The sequence below is a fragment of the Lagopus leucura genome, unplaced genomic scaffold (assembly GCF_019238085.1).
Source record: "Lagopus leucura isolate 7727_CA_CO unplaced genomic scaffold, USGS_WTPT01 Super-Scaffold_741, whole genome shotgun sequence".
In the NCBI taxonomy this organism is placed as follows: domain Eukaryota; kingdom Metazoa; phylum Chordata; class Aves; order Galliformes; family Phasianidae; genus Lagopus; species Lagopus leucura.
Window position 1 is genome coordinate 6,392,435 of NW_024962256.1, and position 19,778 is coordinate 6,412,212.

Sequence of the window (19,778 nt, forward strand, 5' to 3'; positions counted from 1 at the left end):
GTTGATTTGCTTGCTGAGTGCCTTCCAGTTGAGAGCCAGTACTGGATCCTTTTCTTCTCCACTTGACTTATCCACTGAAAGCAGTCATGAGATGTTTAAAAAGAAGAAAGATGGGGAGAGAGGAAAAAAAACAGCAAAGCCAAGTCTAATTGTCAGAGATGATAGCAATAGAGGGTGAAAGATACTTCTTTGAGGTCTCACATACAGATGAATCTGTAAGCCACAGACAGAAGGGAACATTTTGCCAAAGCTGCTGCTTTTTGACAATGGATTGTGTCCAAAACAGATTCTCTTGTTCATACTGATGCCTCTAAACACAGACTAAACAACGCCAACCAAAAACACCCCAACATTAAAATTATAGGGCACAACCTCTGCTCCTTCAAACTCCACCCAAACTTAGGAGGACAAGAATGGTGGAAGAGCAGCATTAGGATTTCGCTCTCCTCTGTGGGAGATTTATCTCCTCTGACATGTGCAACGCCTTGAAAAACTCACATGCAAAAGTGTAAAGGGTTTTGCCTTCACAAGAATCGTGTAAAAATAAAGAGAAACTCAAGCAGAACAAGAGCTAGAGATGATGTGGTTGGGTGTGTTTGCCACCTGCAAACACCTTGCAAGCAGACAGGCTGGCACAAATAGCTGCTGTCTTTACCTGGAGGTCGCTTTGCTGCGTACCTCTCCCCCGTCTCCCAGCCACTCAGATTGGGTCATGGGGGAAGGGGAAATCAGAGTGTTCTTGATTATAGGGAGAAATCAGAGAGGTTACAAAGTTTCACTTAGCTTTAGATTAGTCTAAATTAAACAGAATGGCCTGGTGAGGGGTCTCAGCCTGTGGGGCAACCTGATAGCGAAGCTAGAATCACAGTCTATCTATGTTCTAAATTGATGGCAATGAAAATAATACTCCCCAGACACAAAAGTACACTTGTTTTCAGATTAATGCATCCTGAATGTGAGCTTTTCATCTCCTTTCTGAATGAGTTAACGTGTGCTCGTTCACCTTGGCCAGAAAGTGAACTGCAGTTTCATTATTTGAAAATGCTTTGTGCTGAAGTCCATCAGGCCAGAAGCTCGGGAAGATGAAAACAGCTTTCCACAGGCTCTCATTTTGGGAAAAGCCATCCACCCTGGGATGCCAAATGCATGGCCAATATACTCCTCCATCTGCATGGAGTATTTGAGCTGTAATTGAAACAGCCAATACTTAGCTGTGCTCAGGCCTGGTCTGAGGATCTCCATTGGCTCTCTGCAAGGACAGATGACGCATTTGAAAATCAATTCATAGCACAACTTGAGGAGCTGTGAGTGCAGCCACCTCGTGTCAGCACTGCAATTTCCCCCTTAGAAAAGAGTGTTGCTGCCACTGTGCCATAGTGCCAAGTCCTGCCCTTATATCAATTAATTCCTGCAGAGCACTGTTAATCAACATGTGTAGTGGGCAATGATTTTAGAAATGTTCTAGCTTCATTGTTGTGCTTTCTAAATTGCTGTTAGTACAAAACTAAATTATTCCTGGACTAATGTAGCAACAAACTGTTGAGTAGTTTCAGAGATTGCCTTTTCAATAGCACAGTGCTGTATTTTTCTCACCTCCCTCTGGATTTAAGGCATAAGATAGAAGATAGTTGTAAAATACATCTGTCAAGATAAACTAGAAACTATTCTGCTTTTCTGTAACTAGGAGAAAAATTAATCTAATTTAATCACATGCTCTACCACACTTAGCTTCAGTTCCACTTATTCTTTCAATAAAACAGAGAGCTGAAAGAAAAAAAAATAAAGTTGGATTGAAAGACAAAACAGCATTATCAGTTCATTCCAAAAGATACATTTTGATACTGTCAAAACATTTTCAGATGTTCTGGCTGGCAATGCTTGACTTGTAAAGTACTTCAGTTCTGACAGACGGTGTGTTCTTATGTCTTGGGCATGATTTCATCTAAGTTCCTCCAGCCTGCACTCATTTTATATTTCTTGTGAACAGCAGAATACCCAGATTTACAGGACTTATTTGTAATAAGTTCTTCACTGCTGTTGTAACTGTTTGCAAACTTCCCAAGCACAACTGATGCCAACACCACTCAATCAGAAAATCCATGCTTGGCTGAGTTCATTCATATATATAGACCAAATCTGCTTTATCCAAGCAGTAGTTTGTTATCTCCCTGCTATCTGTGTGCACTGAGAGCACTAATTTCATGTATTCAATATGAAAGAAAAACACCAGGACTGCTTGTTGTAGAATTCCTGACAAACTGCAGTGGGTTCATTGAATCCTACCTTCTTGAGACGCTCTTCATTCTCTCAGGCTGATGCTGCAGATGCAGTTCCTGGACATGGGATATTGCTGTGCCATCATCTTGCTAGTTCCACAATTGGTTGTTTTTTTGTTTGTTTGTTTGTTTTTTAACACTTATGGATTTAAAAATAAACACTATGATTTTGTAAACTCAAAGATGCTCTCATGCTTGGAAGAAAGTTGTTAAATGATCGTGTTTTTCTTTTCCATGACACATACTGAGAAAAAAAAGCTCTCTCTCAGCTATGGAATTCCCCCTCATAGGGTTGCATTGCTGTTCAAACCAGGAACACCAGTATATGAGTTCACATCAGTGAAAGCCCTGGCTGGAAACAAGCACATTTTGCTACACGACAGGAAAATAAAGACACAAGTCAAATTCCTTTGCTGGAATATCATAACTCAAGATCACAAACTCTTCACAAATATATGGGCTGAGGATGTTTTAAGAGGTTTCTGTGAAATATTACTCTGTTGTGGTCTGTTTAGTGATTCCTCACATCATAGGGTACATCTCATAGTTGTCTTGAAAAGCCTGGAAAAGCCTGGAATATTTTTAAGCATCCATAAACAGAACGGATCCAAAATTATCTCAATAAAAGCAATTCTAGGACTAAATATCTAGAACGGGATACTTGTAATGTAGCAGCCATGTAAAACATCAGATGTCAAGTTTGCCTTGGCACAATTCTCATTTGGCAGGTCAGTTTTGACACTGTCACATACCGGTAACTTCTTTCTTCTTGTCATATCCAAAACCAAACAACCTCCCCCAGAAATCAGGATCAAAACAAGGCAAGTATAACTTCAGAAGTATTTTATGTTGTATCTTAGGAAGATGTATGCAGATATATAAGAGTTTCCTTCTCTCCATGGGATTTTCTTTCCCTTTCCAGCTTGTGACCTGGTGAACCACTGTCGTCTAAATGTTCTTATCCAGCTAGATTTTTAAGGCTTTATTTTATCAGTGCTTGAAAATAAAATTACAATCACAAATAAAAACATTAAGGCATTTGAACTCACCAGAGCTTTGGAATGCTGGTTAAATTTTAAAATCTAACAGGTTAAACACAAATCACCATTCTACTAGCCAAGTACTTTAAAAAAGTTTTAGAATGTAGGAGCACTGCAGAATTACACATTCATTCCTTGCAGTGAGAATATAAATTTCCCAATCTAATAGCTATTTGGCTGAGCTAATATTGAAATGGTTAATAGCATTCAAACAAAAAATGTTCAAATTTCTTTAAAAGTAGTACTCTGATCGTAAGATTTAAATTACTGTATTCCTTAGAGAAAGCCTGTATTAGGAGTGAAACTCTAACAGTGTAGTGAACCAAATTGACACATAGAAATATATTTGCTTTAGTAAAAAGATAGACACTAATGCGAGATTTATTGGTGCACTGAAATGTTCTGTGCAGGGCTATTGTATTTTCCCCCAGAGCTTGCTGTCATTTAACTTTCTACATTTTCCTATCAATATTTTTGAAAGAAGAAATTAAACCTTTGTTTCAAAACACGACGGATGCGGGCAGAACGGCCACGCGCCTTCATTTTCACTCTAAATATAAACGAAAACACAAATGTTTATTCTCAGGCCTGCAGACCAAAGCATCTAATTGATCCCACTTGGGAGACAGAGGCTGAATAAAGGGCCATTATGCTGTGATGAGATACGCAATTGCCTTGAACTTGCCAGGAGTTCAGGTGCGGGGATATCTGTAGCCGAGCACTCGCAGGAATGCCGCTGTCTGCGCTGCCGCTCATGCATCTGCCTCGTGTAGCCCTTGTAGGCACCGGCTCCATTTCACCGGAATAACTTCGCTATTCATCAACAATGAGGTTCAAATTGTACTTTTCCTTAACACAACATTAACTCTCAAAGAGCTGGAAATTCAGTATTCTGTTCCCCAAGCTTAGATTCCAAATCAGTCACTGAGAACATTATATGAGCAGTAATCCCATTAAATATATCGTCTTGCAAATATCTAAATCCAGTTAATTAACTTGTATTGCAAAAGAACTTCAAGATATAGTTTTCAGCGAGCAAACTTACATTTTAGTTCTCTAATTATGTCAGGAGGAAGTTTAATATCTCCTTTTTATATAAAAGTTGAAGTCAAATTACCTAAAAATCTACAAGCATCAGCAGAACAGGTGTTCTAGACATGTAGAATTTAAAAAAATGCTATAAGAATAGAGTTATTTATTAAGCTCTTATCTTGCAAAGAGATTACACACAATAGAGGCCCCCTAAATGTGGAAAAAAGAGGAACATTATCTGAAGAAAGTCGTAGGATATGTTCCACTTACTGACTAAACAGGAACAGACGACTGGACAGATAATAAGCGCTGTCATTTTGTAGCCCAGGAAGAAGGCAGTATCACAGATTCTCCTCCTGGAAATCAGTTTAGGTGAGCACTGGTGAGAAGGAGGGACAGACGGGGAAGGGGAAAAAGTATCACACAAATTACTTTGCAGCCCAATATGAAAAAAAATGGATTAAAGAAAGGTTTTCACTGAGATATTTACCCATTATTACATGTGATATTAACTGAAGCATTCTTCCATCAAAGATCTATCTAAACTGCAAAGTTATGTTTTCAGATTATTTCACGTCACAAACGCATGAAAACCAAAGCCAACCAAAGACCTTGTCAGGGTGCTTATCCTAAAGTACTCACCTGGGATTTCCTCTCCTTGTCCAGAGGTGGGTGTGCACCAGGACAGCTCTTTCATGCTTGAATTCCCTCAGTGGGCAGTGAAAGGGAGGAGCAGAGCAAAGCCCACACACGTCTTCTGGGTGCATTATGGAGCAGAGATCATGCAGGGATATGCAAGCATAAAATGGCCAGGGCTGCATGCAACCATTTGCTTTTCTTTCCAAAGGAATAAATAGTAGTTGGTCAGTAAAATATTTAAAAATCCTTGAAGATTGACACCACTCCAAGAAAAAAGCTGATTCTAAAAGGCTTTCACAAAACACTATTTGGTACTATGCAAAAACGAGTAACGTGGCCTGAGCACTTTGTCTTCCAGAACTTTATAAAGGTGCACACTGAATCATAAAGCTCAGCTGCAGTGGAAGAGAGGGATTCAGCCCATGTAGCTGATTCAGGAAGATGAATAGTCCCATTTTTAGGGTTGAAATGGAAGTGCACCTACCCTCATGTGAGATGCCCCCGGAGCAGGATTGGTGAGGTGAAGCACAGGTCACCTTGGGTCTGCAGGCTGATTTCTGAATAAGTAATGACAAATCTACATACTTAGGTTGCTAATGGGAAGTCACAGGTGTAGAATGTTTCTCATGTCATGTGAGAAGTTCTTTTTTCGCATGCGTCAGACAAGCCTGTAACATCATTTAAATGAGTGCAGTTCTACAAACCGTGCATTTGGGCAGAATTCCTATCTAGGAGCAACCAGCTAGGCTGCTAGTTTTCAAAGCATCAACGAAGCCAAAGATTAAAAAATGGGATGTAAGGGATAAACCCTGCTGTTTTTTAGAATAATGACCACTACAGACAACACATTTGTCTATTAAATTACACAAGTGCATTTTAGAAACAAATCAGCCACAGTATGTGGTTTGGTGTTTTATTAATTGAATTCTGCCCGTATTAGCAAGTGCTACTAGGTTTTTTTTCCTTCAAATTATGCCAATTATGATTGCTCTTATGAAAATAATGTTTCATGTTTTAGATTGAGTTGTCTGAACATGAAACAAAAGCAGTATGGAGGAAAACTGAAAAGAATTTTGAATTATTTCCCTCCAGTTTAATCAGTCCTTCAGGTCACAGTCCACTTACCAATTACCCAAATGGTACTCAGTCTCAAAGAGCTAATAACTATTTAGTCATCAAAGAGGAGCTTCTGGAATTCACAAAATCTTCATGCCACATCCCCACTTTGTACCACACAGATTGTGCTGAGGCAGTGGCATTGCTCAGTGTCACAACCTGCTGAGTTTCACAAAAAAAAAGCCACTCCTTCAGGACACTGGGATATATTAATAATGTTATTGCTCCCTCCTTGCCCTTTAAAATTTTTCTCATGCCCTTTCTGTTCTTTTGCTTTGAACATATTTGATGGTTGTGGTATCTGTTACTCTGATCTACCTGCCCTGTGCAGTTTCTTCCATTGGAAAACTCATCATTCACACTGTCTGCCTCAGGCATAATGCAGTGCTCAAAATCCCCTTCCTTTAGGTAACTCTGGCAGTAGACTTCTAATCTGGGATCTCCTATGCACGCCCAAGCTTGGAGTAGCCCCTGCCTGGGAACACCCTACTGGATTGGGATCCTGGGGGGGAGATGTGCCCATTTAACATTCTTTAAATCTGAATCTGTGGAACTCTCAAGGTTCAATTCCTCTGCTCCTGAAACACTGAAGATGATGTCATTTTGTTCCAGAGTGGCAGGATTGGGCTGTGGTTTAACTGTCTGGCTCCTGAAGGGCAAACCAGGAGCTAGACTCAGTTTAGAGCAACACGAACACAGTGACAGCACGGCACAAAGCCAGGAAATGTTGTTCCTTTCCAGGTCAGTTATAGACAGCATCAACTTGGACCTGCAAGACAAATTCTAGAAGCACTGTAGCACTAAGTAGAAGGTTTTATCATAGCATTTAATAGCATAACATTTTTGACACACTTGGTGGCATCTGCATGCGTGGTTGTTCTTTTGGAACCATTCTAGAGCCAAGATTTGAATGTATAAATCCAGGCTGCCTAAACAAAGAGAGAAGCCTAGAGGATATATTATAGCATCATCAGCAGTTTGAAAATTACACAAAAATAGAAGAACTTTTCACTTCATAGATTGAACAGCTGCTTAAAGAGTTGAATGTGACCTTGAGGAATATTGTCTGCAGGCCTGTTTGTTATCTGCTTTTGGCTATTCTTCAAAGGTTTGGGCAACAACTTTGTGCCAGAAACTTCGCCTCCTGTTTTCCAGTCAGACAAAAATTAGATCAACAAAGTACATCATGTCTCCCTTTTTGGTGTCTTGAGAAAAGCATATCATCAGTTCTCCATCTGTGACCTCCGGCGAGAACGCAGAAGGATCAGGTGAATTACTCTTCAGTATTCTTTACTACCGCTAAATTTTCCAGAACTCTCAGAAATACTGTGACAACTTTAAAACAAATTGTGTTCTTTCAGCTTGCCTGGATATTCAACTCTACTTCCAGTGAAAGGGTTAATGCCTACATTTTACCCATGTGGGAGCAAGATGCTGAAAAACTTCATGTGCCACAGGAACCTGCAGTAGTGCCCTAATGACGTTATAATTAGAAGTATCATCATGGTAATGATTCCTCTCATCTGGCAGAAGTCTTTTACAGAACATCTTACTTATTTTCACCTGCCCATGCTCTTACCTCTGCAGTGCTCCACTTCTGAGTCAATATCAAAAGTTAATACTGGGTATTTGACGAGGCCTCAGACTTCATGCTCATCAAACTAATTAAAGAGAAACACACCCGAAGCCTAATGAATTATTTTACTTTTTAAAAATGATGCCCATTCATCTTGTTTAAAGATTTACCTGGCTCAGTGGGTCTGATTATTGAAAAGGACAAAGGGACTCTTGTCAGTGCAACCTACAGTCACTTGGTTCAGGGTCAGCAGGTTGAGCAAGAGGCCTCCATGACTATATTTAGTCTCTCTCTACTTTAAAAATTCAAGGGATTGAAACATTACTGATTTTTATCAGTATGCTGTACTAAGGAAGAAAAGACAAGAACTGTCTTGATCTCAGAACTTCATTCAAGTCTTTTTTGGTTTGTTTAAGTTACACAGCACAAAGTAGATTCCCCCATGGTGGTTCTGGACATAAATAGGCAGAAATTTAGGCTAACAGCAAAGCTGACTGAATATTTTGGAAGTGGGGTCTGTACTTAAAGAAGCTTAAAATATAGATTCCTATAAATTTATACTGGGAAAAAATATATAGTAGGCCTTACAGTAAAATATACTTTTATATTAACTCTAAAAAGACAAAAAAAAAAAGGGGGGGGAGGGGGATGAGAGGGCTAGAAATACAGTGCAAATTAAATACCAATGAGCTTATAAAATCATCATGAATATCCTGATTCTGCAAACATTCTTGCATATAAGTCCAAGCATCTCAATTTCTCTCATAATGCCTTAGCTAGACTTCAGCTTTCTATGTTTTAATTTTGCCATAAATACAAAACAAATTAAAAAAAAATAAAATAAAAAAAACACAGATGAGCAATTCCAGAAGGAGCAACCAACCAGATTATTACTCAAAGCTGGGGCAGTTGATGGCTCTCCTTTGTTTCAGCAAGACAATATGTCTGCCACCAGACTCACTGGACTCAGATAGCTTCTCTGTGTCTTGCAGACAGGTGGGGCATTGAGAGCTGTTGTCTCCTTGTGACACAGGCAGTGAGCAGGAAAGCACCCAGTGTGGTTTATAATCTGCCCTCTAGTGAGAAATACAGTTACCATTTGGCAGCGTCATTATTTGTGCAATATATAATTAAATATGCATTATACAACTATTTCATTTTGCAATGGTGATACTGCTCATGCTTTATAACTTTGTAAGTGGCTCCATTGCATAATCAGTAGACTGAGCATCTAGGACAGATATGTGTTACAGTACCTTGATTTTCAGACAGCTCTTGAGGTCCTTTATCCGTAGCTCTTTGCATCATGGCAGAATCTCTCAACAGCATACCATGTCAGTGCTCCAGGTCCTGTGACAAACTCTGCTGAAGGAGTTGAAAAGAGCTTCTATAGCTGCCCCAAACTCCAGTCCTCCTCTAGGGCAATCAACACAACCCTGTTGCTATCCTGCTAATTCAGCTGGGCAAAAAAAGAAGGGATGGTCCTGCATTGACAGCCTGGGTCCTGCATTTTGCCTATGATGTGCTCTTTTCCTATAGCAGAAAAGGGAGTTGTGCAAGGAGTGGTCAAGTCAGCTGGTGTATGGGGCATGCTCTGGCCTTGTGTTTCATCCACCATCATCAGCACGGGCTTCAGCTTCTTCCCTAGGGCTGTGGGAACCTCCATCATCCAACAGTAACTTCATGCCAGAAAAATTAAGCTTTGTTGTCTTCGTTACTCTATTTATCTATCTATCCTAAGACCTAGAAAATGCATTTTGATAGAGACAGGTATGGAACAATCTGTTCTTACACAAGTATTTCCACCACAGAAAGCTTTCTAGGATTCAACTCTATTTAAAATGCAAGATTCAAAGAAGCTTTTATTGCCGCACTTTCACTTCTCAATAATTATGCCTTAATAGTTCTACAAGTCCACACTATAATCTGTCATATATTCAAGAGATTAGGACAGAGAAAAATCCATCTTCCTTTTGCTGAGTAAGTCAAGAACTTTTATTTTTAATGCTGCTTTTTAAACGCAGCTGTGCAGTAGCGTTCTCCACAGATTTGTAAATAGGTAAATACAGCCAGGGGAGGTGTGAAAGGAAAGAAAAAAGGAAAGAACAAGATTAAAGAGAGATGAGATCACTGGGGCGAAGAAAAGTGCCATAGCAAGCTCCACACAGCAAGTTAGAGAGCAAATATAGTCAGGTAAGGAAAAAAAAAGAGATCAGGCACTGAACTCAATTTTTATTGCATTAAATTTGAAACACCACATCTCTTTGCTCCCACGAGAAACGTTTATATGATCTTTAAGTTCTTTCACACTGTACTTCTGTAAGATCCATTTGCAGACGTGCTCCCTATGGTTCACAAGGCCTGAAACTGAGGCAAATTCTTCCAGCATGCCATCAGTCACAGTGCACTCACCCACTGACGGTCTGAACGCTTCCTGCAGCAGCTTCGGAGATGACGACTGATATTTGCAACCCCTGTGAGAAGCCTTGTTTACAAATGAGAAATTCTGATGCCTGATATTCCAGGCAGCACTAACTGTTAGATCTTCTTTCTCGACATCATTACTCATTTGCAGGTGTTAGGTATTTCATTATTTAAAAGCAGGGAGAAAAAGCAGACAATAAGTATTCATAAAACATTAGATGCTCTCCAAAGGGCTGTTTGAGTTAATACAGCCCATAAACCTCTCACTTTTACTGGGCTTGAAAATGATAGCTATTCAAAGGAAATTATGTCACTACTTAAAATATTTTACCAGAAGAAACTGCTTAGCACCAAAATCTTCAACCACTAAGAAAGAAACTCTAGTTTCCACTACATTACAGTCTTCTGACAGAAAAAATAATCTCCCCATCCTGGGTCAAGAATATGAATGCTATTTTTGGCTGGGACCTGACCGCAGTGGTGCGCCCTGCTTGGCGACTATCCATGCTGTTAACCCTCCAAAATCTAGTCTGAATCACCTGAACATGCACTGACATAGGGTCAGTGTCATTTAAATCGTTCCTGCTCCTGCTAAGGTGAGGATACAAAAACAGAATCAAAATAGCTGGGTTTGGTCGTAGAATGGGTTCCAGCTCCTGCTAGACTGTTGGGTCTGTGACGAACGCTTGCACAGTGCATTTGTTTGAAGTCTGCAGATCAAAGTCAGTGCACATAGCACATTGTTGCTTATACCTTTGTGAAGCTCCCAAGACACTGAAAACGGCCTAACACCCAATGCAGGATGAAAAGTAACTCTCCAAGACATCTGAAAACAATGGATGCACTTCAGGATTTTGCAGTGACATAAATGCAACATATTTTTATCTGTATAGCTTTACAGTACTAGCAAGAGCTGAGCACCTCCAGGTGAAAGATCCTTGCTATTTGTATACATATATTTTAAAATAAGATGAACAAATTAAAAGAACCAAAGTATCCCATTGCTGTCTGTTTCTAACCTTCCAGAACGGGGTCAGAAGTAAACCATGACGCATAGCATATTAGCTAATTAAAAAAGGGTGAAAAATATCATTTGCACTGTGCAGTTTTTTTTTTCCTCCTAGGAGAACGAATGGGGACAATCCAACGACTTTCTTTATCTGCTATTATAAAATGCTTCTAGCAAATAAATTCTACAGCAGAGAATATTTTTGGCATGTCTGTTCAAGTATGCAGTCACAATTGCTGGTGACCAACTGGTAGTGATACAGCTGCCAGTTTGCCTCTGTGACTTTCACTGGATCCATCAATGCAGCCATTCTGGAGGTCCCAGATGTTTGGTCTAACAGCTCACAAGCCTTGTGTGTTGCAAGCCCTCACCCCTCAGAAAGTCTGTGCTTGTTCCTGTAAAGACAAAGTAGGTATTTCTTTCAATAACATTCACTTGTCATTAGAAAAATATCCTAATTATGAATTCAAAAGTGACAGATTGTGAGATTCAGTTTGCAAAGATGATGTCACTGGTGGGGAATTGGTGGGTAACCTGCAATTACCTCTTTGAATAGACATCAGTGTTGTATCTCGAGAAATAACGGCTAATGATATGTCTTCCAAAAGGAAATAGCGTTATTAATTACCTTACTGTGAACACACCACTTATTGACAGCTTTGAAGGCCATTCATCCAATTAAGTATAATGACTAAAAGCTTCATTTGGCCTTCATAGTTATACAGATGGGCTAAGAACAGAGAGCAAGATCCTGATTTCATTTATAACCTTCATAAATATTCAGAGAAAGTCACAAACACCCACGGAGCTACCCCAGTTTCTATTGCTGTGATTAGAGTCAGACTGTGGCAGGTAATGATGATATAGGAAGGGCTGCAAACTGATACCTCTAATACCTTGAAGACTTATTGTTGTGCAATAATACGATCTGTCATCTCTTCTGATTGTTACTAAGCACTTTGCTTCCAAGCACTTCCCTATCAGCTTTTAGGGGGGTTTTCTTTCCCAAACTATCGTCCAATCCTGCATGCATTTCAGAGACAGATGATTTAGTTGCAACCACAGACCTGAGTCACTCCTAACTTTAAAAAAAAAAAGACAACAAAAACCAAAGCAATCTTTGGAAATATATCAGGATTTTCAGAAGTGTTTTTTAACCCTCTCAAACAAATCAAACAATCATTCTAAAAGCTGTTCATTCATATTACACTTTGCCTCAGTTTAAAGGATCTGCTTCTGATTTTACTCAAACACTAATGTAAGTGGAATAATGCACAGAGCTTCTTTGGATTCTCTTTCTTGCAAGGAAGAACAGAGGAAAAACACCCTCAGACATAGAGGATCATTTCTATAAACACATTTAGGCTTCTCTACAGTCCTTGTTAACATGCCATTTTGCTGATTAATTATTTTAATGGCTGGCAAGACAAATCTTAGTGCACAGCACAGCTAACATGCCTCTAAGATAACAGTGCAGATATGAATGTCGCTTTTGCCATTACAGCCTTTTATCTTTGAACAGCAACAGGTTGCTAATGATACGTGGTTATCTTTTCTGCATTTTGGAACATCAAAAATGCTGACAGACTGAGGTGGCAACAGTTTGTAAGCAGTCAGTTAAAACATCAAAGGCCTCACTAACGGTTTAGTGCACACCAGCAGGAGCAACAGTTTTAGATCTACCTGTAGCACCAATCTAATCACTCCAAAATCTGATGGCGATGCTCCTATGACATCTAAGAAATGCTTTCTTGTTTGATGGAAAGCAACAAGACAGCCAAATGGCAAAGCAACTGCAAGTACTTCGTTTCTATGCAGAACTGAACAGCCACAGAGCTCACAACCTTGCAACAGCTGACATTGGAGAATAACTGAATGCTGCCAACAGGTCTTGGGAGAATGCAGAATTATATGTAAATATATCAAGTAAATGTTTTTAAGTGATAGGTCTTCACCTTGTGCAAACACATTGCAACAGCAGTATTTATCAAAAGGGCACCTGATGTGAGGAAGTCAGATCCACTGTTGATGCAGAGGTATTCAGTCTGCATTGCAATGAGCGCAGCACGGACAATAAGAACCCACCTTCTTCAATGCAATGACTGTGAGCAGGCCAGAAATGACTGCTTTGTAGGTGAGGCTCACATATGAGGATACCGAACTGTGGAAATACATACTTCTGCCTGAGAAAAGCCATCTTCCCCAGGACAAGGTGATTTTTTGAACTTGAACCCACAGAATATTGAGCTTTTTTTCTGTATTACCATATTCCTATCAGTATAATGAAGGCCTGATACTATGGCAGGCACTACCTCCCTGCAAGATGGACAGAGATCCCAGGGATAAGTCTTCTTTGCTTTTCCTTTTCTTTGCTGCTCTTCAAAATTTACTTCTGGCCTCCATATTCCCCAAGGTAGGGCAGCCATTTCTGCTACCAGGAAAGTTGGATATAGCTATGGTCAACATGCAGATAAAACACAAATGGAGCAGACAGCTCTGAAGTGAGATCCTGAGATTGGTGCAGAATTACCTGGCACATGCTTCAGAGCCATGCAGTGCCATAGGGACTGATCCCACAGCAAGGCCTCATCCCCCTGGTCAGAGTGGGCAAAGATTCAGGTTCAGCTGTAGAGCTGAAATTCAGCTTTCTGTTGTATTTTCTTACGGTTACAGTTGGCTGAGAGCTGAAAAACTCAGCAGGACTGGGTCCCAAAGCAAATAAATGTCTGCAAATCTCCAGAAGTTGTGGATGGTCCATGCCTCAAGGGCTCAAGGCCAGGTTGGATGGGGCTTTGGGCATCTTGGTCTGGTTGGAGGACACCCTGCCCATGGCAGGGAGTTGGGGTTGGATGGGCTTTAAGGTTGGGCTTCCAACCCAAGTCATTCTCTGTTTCTGTGAGTTACTCTTCTATCCTCAGCGTTTTTCATTCAAGGAATTTGGCAAAGTTCACACCAGAACTGGCTTGAAGTTGGCAGATAGAAATCCCAAGCATTTTGGCAAAAAATCCAAAAGGAAAATGTCACCTTGCTTCATAACATGTACGAGAAGTAAAATTGCCTTTTGATTTCGCACTCCATTGCAACTCAATAACCACACATAATGAGGAAAAAGGTTCAAAAATGTGTAAAGCCATTAAGAGAGCTACTCTAGTGATAGGAATTTGGTAAGGAAATTCAAGCAGAGGTCATACAACACAAACAAAAAACAATGCCTGTTCCCAGAAAGTAAACAAAAAATATTTTCTAATTAAAGTATTTAATTATGTCAACTATCATAATAAATAAAAAATACCAATTTCTCTATAGCATCCTAATTCAGGACCTCATTTTCTAAACATTTAACTCAAATAGCAGAAACAGCAGCACTGATTGATTTCACACCCTTTTCTGTTATTAAGGGTAATTGTAAGTACAAGCATTTTCAAGAGTGTAACATCAAGTTCGTGGACACGTGATAAAATTTAGAAAGCTTTCTACTGCACAAAAAAGAAAAGAGTATTGTAACTTTTTACCTTCCGCAGACCACAGTATTAAGGCAAGTTTTTTGTTGACTTTCAGTTTCTCAAAGTCACACACTATCAACATCTCTCTGTACAAAAAAGCATGAATACTTGAAGTTAACAGAAAACATCACAGGTATCAACGTGCATGAAAAATAACCATTGATAACAGTGACCCTACCATTAAAAAGTGACTCAACCCAGTGCCTAAGTGCAAAATCTTCTACCATAAATAAAGTCAGAAGCAAAGCATAGGAGGAAGAATCACATTTCATGATACAACGCACAGCATGTTACACACCCATGGTGCGAAGACCTGCCCCACTTTCAGTCGTACATTCCTTACAGACCACAGTAACACTTAGTGTCCTGCTAACCCCAGGTACCATTAAGCAATTTGGGGCTGGCAATATTTTAGAAAGGATAATGCAATACTTGTGCTCCTGTAATTTACACCAGTTGCCAGCCTATCTATTTATCATTCATGACAGCTATTAGAGTGGAATTGGAACAAGAGCGTATAAACTGTATCTTAAGTTATGTCTATGGTCTCATTGAGACAGAACTGAAAATTAAAGCAGAGATACAAAATAAAACTATAAAAAAAAAAAAAAAAAAAAAAAAAAAAAGGATGTTCTGTTTAATATTCTTCCCATTAATGTTCTTGCTGTAAGAAAACCTGCCAGTGGAGTCAAGGAGAGATTATCTTGAGCAGGGCCTCAGCACATTAAAAGATAAATCATATATAGCTGACGCAAGCCATGGGGGCGGGGGAGATGTGATGGCTTTCTCCATCGTTTAGCACAGGGCACACTGACTGAGGTGAGAGGCAAAAACAAGCAATAAAACAAGGACAGTGCAGGAAAAATCTTTGTGTGTGTAATGAAAGAATTAATTATATGTAAAAGCAGTATAAGTCTACATGTTATTTCAGCCCAGTCAATCAACATGCCATCTTAGATACCCCAGTACTGTCCTCACGCTCACTTGCATTATGAATAACCTGCAGTAGTTGCAAAAAGCTTCTCCTCTGAATCCAGAACTCCATAGCTGTACACAAACTGTGTGGTGCCAATCAACTATTTCTAAAGGGAACCCAGAGAAACAGAAGTGGTGTAATTTAAATGCAACAAGGAACAAATATGTGACTTGATTATCAGAACTTCTATTCCAGAGCTGGCTGGTACTCCTGGGACCGCCATTTACAAGCCTCATTCAGAGACGTATCAACAGTTAGAGCCGATTAGGTACGGGAGAACATTGTAGAACATTCACAGTTCATATAACCTGGTATAACAACTGCCAAACTCGATACTACCTTGCTTTCAGAAGAACAATTCACCCCTTTATACATCAAACAGCAATTTTCTTAACTGCAGCAATTTTGCATGTGATGATAAATTCTGGTGGAAATTAGCTCCATAGTTACTCAGAAAAAGTAATGCTAAGAAACTGCCTAAGCTTATTTGTGCATTTTTTTTTTTTTTTCAAAATTAATGTATGATTTAAATAGCTAAATAAACTTAAATTTATTTGGAAAGACTGGAAGTCTCAATACTTGCACTTCTTTGCCTGGATTAGTTTCAGAGTGCAGGATTTACCACGACTACTTATAGCCACTGGTTGAACAACTGACAGACAAGGTATTTTTCCCAAGTAAAGTGCTCTGCAGGGCTTAAGAAATACGTACATTGGCAACCAAATGTAGAAAGTGAATGAACACACATGTAAAGAAAGGCCATTGTTAGATGAAATGTAACAGACCTAGTCCATATTAATCTATACTGACTTGATGAAAATCCATGACTTCACCGAATTTTGGATTGACTCCTAACAATTGCAGATCCCAGCCAAATATAACAAACTCTCACTATGGTAATTTTCAGATTGGCCCATTTGGGATAATATGCTTTATAAAAACGTAGGCTGTAAAACTCATGAGTTCTTTCTAGCTTAAATAGCTCCAAGGATCTAGATCAACAGCAATTTGAACTCTAGTTTACATAAGCTTTAATGATATTTTGAAATATCATAATAAATCCTCAATTTTTTAATTATTGTACATTAAGTACCCTAAGTCTCCCTGAGAAAAAAAAAGTAAGTCCAGAAAAACCAAATAATGAAGTCTATTGCAAAAGGAGATTTGTTCTTCTCTTTTTGTTTTGTTTTCCTCGTGTAAAAACATTGTGTCTTTTTGAACCATGAGTTTTGCTTCAGTTCAGTGACTTGAGATTTTAAACATAAGTTACAAGTTACTGCCTAAGCCTGTATCAGTTTACTTTATGGGAGTTCAGAGCAGTTAAATAATGATAGATTCATGATAATATGTAAGGATTAAAAATATTTAATGACCACTGATACTGTGGCTAAACTCTGCTCTTTTAAACCAAGATAAAATACTTCTTATTTTCATTCAATATTATGAAAAACAAGATTTTGCTTATATGGAAATCAGAGCACAGTTCGTGCCCTTCTCAAGCTTTGTTCACATCTTCCCCCATCCAGCTTTTGTTGCGCTCAGCCTTCTAGTTTCTGCTTCAGCAGAAGCAGGCTTCAGACTGGACTCCAAAACTAGTTGGGAACTTCCCCACTTTCAGTCTGGTGTTGGACTTCTTACATTAAATGCCTTCTGTTTTGTGTATAATCAATGAACATACAGATGTTATAATTAAGAAACAGAGAGTTTGGCTAAGCAGGTTATTACACCAAGAAAGAATAAACAGAGGGCTTACCCTTGTCCTGAGCTCACTGGAAAATTCCAAAGGAGGAATCTCCAGAAAGAGATCCTTTCTCCCCAGTAGTCAGCTCTTAAATGAGGTCTAGGAAAGGTGAAGCCCAGCTCCATACCTTCAGCAGCACAGGTGAATTGCCTTCACCTGTGCCCCCAGGACTGATTCATTGCTCACCTCAGGTGATCAATCAGAGGTCCAGGCCATGATTCAGCAGTTCCCATACATTTTGTTTTCCATTCGCCCACAGTAAATTCACGTGTCTCAAGCCAGGTTTTGACAACACTATCCTTTTTATATTGCAAAACAATATAGTCAGTCAATATATCAGATATTCTCACCCAACGTGGGCACTGACCACCAAGAGGCAGAGCGAAATGCTTTCCAAATGGGAGATGCTACTGATGGAAGGGAGAGCTTGAGTAGGTGGGAAGTGGGTGGGATGTCAAGCAGACATCTGGGAGCTAAACATCATCTAAAGATGAGAGATGATCTTGGAGAGGGATGGAATTTAGGGCTTAGAATTCAGCTCCTTCATCAGTGATTCAATGAAATTTGAATAATATTTACAAGTAGAAATGTAGGAGTAATATTAGGCTGTTTGAGAGTTAGTTTGACAGTGAATTCCCTTGTACTCTGCTAATTACACAAAGAAATAGCACAAAACCCACATACAAGTGCCTTAGTTCTGCCTGTAGGAAGTGTCACTCTTTCAAAACCATTTGAACAACTGTGGTAAATTTCTCAGCTTTGAAACAGAAATTCTGGGCTGCTTGAAAGAGAAATGTTTTGCAAAAGCCAACATATGTTCTCTTCCTCACAGTACAAGAATATATTTACCACAGCCTAATATGTTGTTCAAATGGTGAAATTCCCATTTCATTATGGAAATGTTAAAGCTTCCTTGCTACAATAGTTTTATTAGAAGAGATCGAAGTTTCTAAGAGGATCCAGCCACAACTTGCCCCAAGTGTTGTAGAAATTCTTTAGCAACTGCTGATGACTTTCCGTGTCTGTGTGAGTGAAGGAAATTCTCAGTAGTTTTGTTTATCAATTCCAAAACTTGTTGGAACATACTCACAACTAGATTTCTATGTTCCTGTCTTCACAGAACAGAATGCCCATTTCTCTTATTTAGAATGCTTTAACATGAATAAATGGTCAGGGTTATGAAACTGTACACCTCAGATTCACTCAGAAGTTGAGAACTTACATTGGCAGTAAGTTCTGATGTGCTCTGAAATGAGGAAGACTACAAAATATCTGCACAGTGCTTTGGCTCGAGGATAAAGACATTAACAGCATAGCATCACATCTTTTTCCTTCACCCAGAAAAGTCAAGTAGGTTTTTTTGGCAAATTTATTACTTGACTTCCTCACCAAGTAAACACAGCCTGACCTCAAATGCACTAGCTATTCTGGGAACCACTGTTTGGCATGAACTCATGCTTTCTAGTACTTTCCAATTATCTGAAGGAAAAGATAAAGAAAAAATAAAGATGAGGATTTTGGAAAAACAAAAACCTTAATTGTGATGGCATTTGGTTTAAATACTAACACAAAATCAGTAAAATCTGCTCTGCCTTAGTGGATCACCTCTTGTCCCTCGATGGGAATCTTTTCTGCATTCAGAGGTGCTGCCTAAACGTTCTACCTGTGAGACCAACGCAATGCTCCAAGGCGCCAAATCCCTCCAAAGCCCCGTGTTGAGTCTGCTGCTTTCACCAAAGTGATATGTTCCTGGAAAAAGGGTTTTCCTTTTGAATTACTGATGTAGAAATGAGCACTTCTATCAGCACTGCATCCTTCACTGTATTGACTAAGGGAGAAATCAAAGACATTTCAGGATGGTTTTTCTCTTGTGTTTCTACTTGCACAACCTCACAGAGCCTAATGGAGACACGAGGCTGTAACTCAACACATGATTTCGCATAATTGCACCCATCTTAGGTTGCAGTCTTCTAGCATTGCTAGCCCTGGAGTCTGACCTTGCTTTTAAAAATTAAAAGTTTACTTTGCTAACACGTCTCCTTCTCAGCTTCACTGATGTGTTCAAAACAATGCCACAGCAGCTGGAAATGACAAAAGTGAGCAAACAACAGAGTGCTAGTCAAACTCTTTCATACTCTGACACCATGTTAAACACAAGGGGATTTAGGAACCGTGTGATTTAAACGTGCTTTGACATAGGAGAATGATACTAGGGAAGATAAATGTTTTAAATCAAATTCTGCTTAAGATAAGTGTGGCATACCAAGTAGCTACTTGACTCTTGAATTTAAGAAGCACAGTTATTGAGACACACATTTAAATATACACGAGTGTATCTGGAAAATATGTTCACTGAGCTACGATATTAGTAAAGAAAATAGAATGGCGTATTGCACAAGCACGTTGTTCTTCAGTTTACAGCTTGCAAAAATGCACATTCTATCTT

At 39.3% G+C, this 19,778-nt stretch overlaps 1 long non-coding RNA gene across 1 annotated transcript; it reads right to left on the reverse strand.

Moving 5' to 3' along the window:
* Positions 1-9,891: 9,891 nt before the first annotated feature.
* LOC122175856 lies at positions 9,892-17,402 on the reverse strand. Its single transcript, XR_006177525.1, has 3 exons — positions 17,345-17,402; positions 14,625-14,701; positions 9,892-11,507 (listed from the first exon to the last, which is right to left on the reverse strand). It is a non-coding gene; the product is annotated as an uncharacterized LOC122175856 (long non-coding RNA).
* Positions 17,403-19,778: the final 2,376 nt, after the last annotated feature.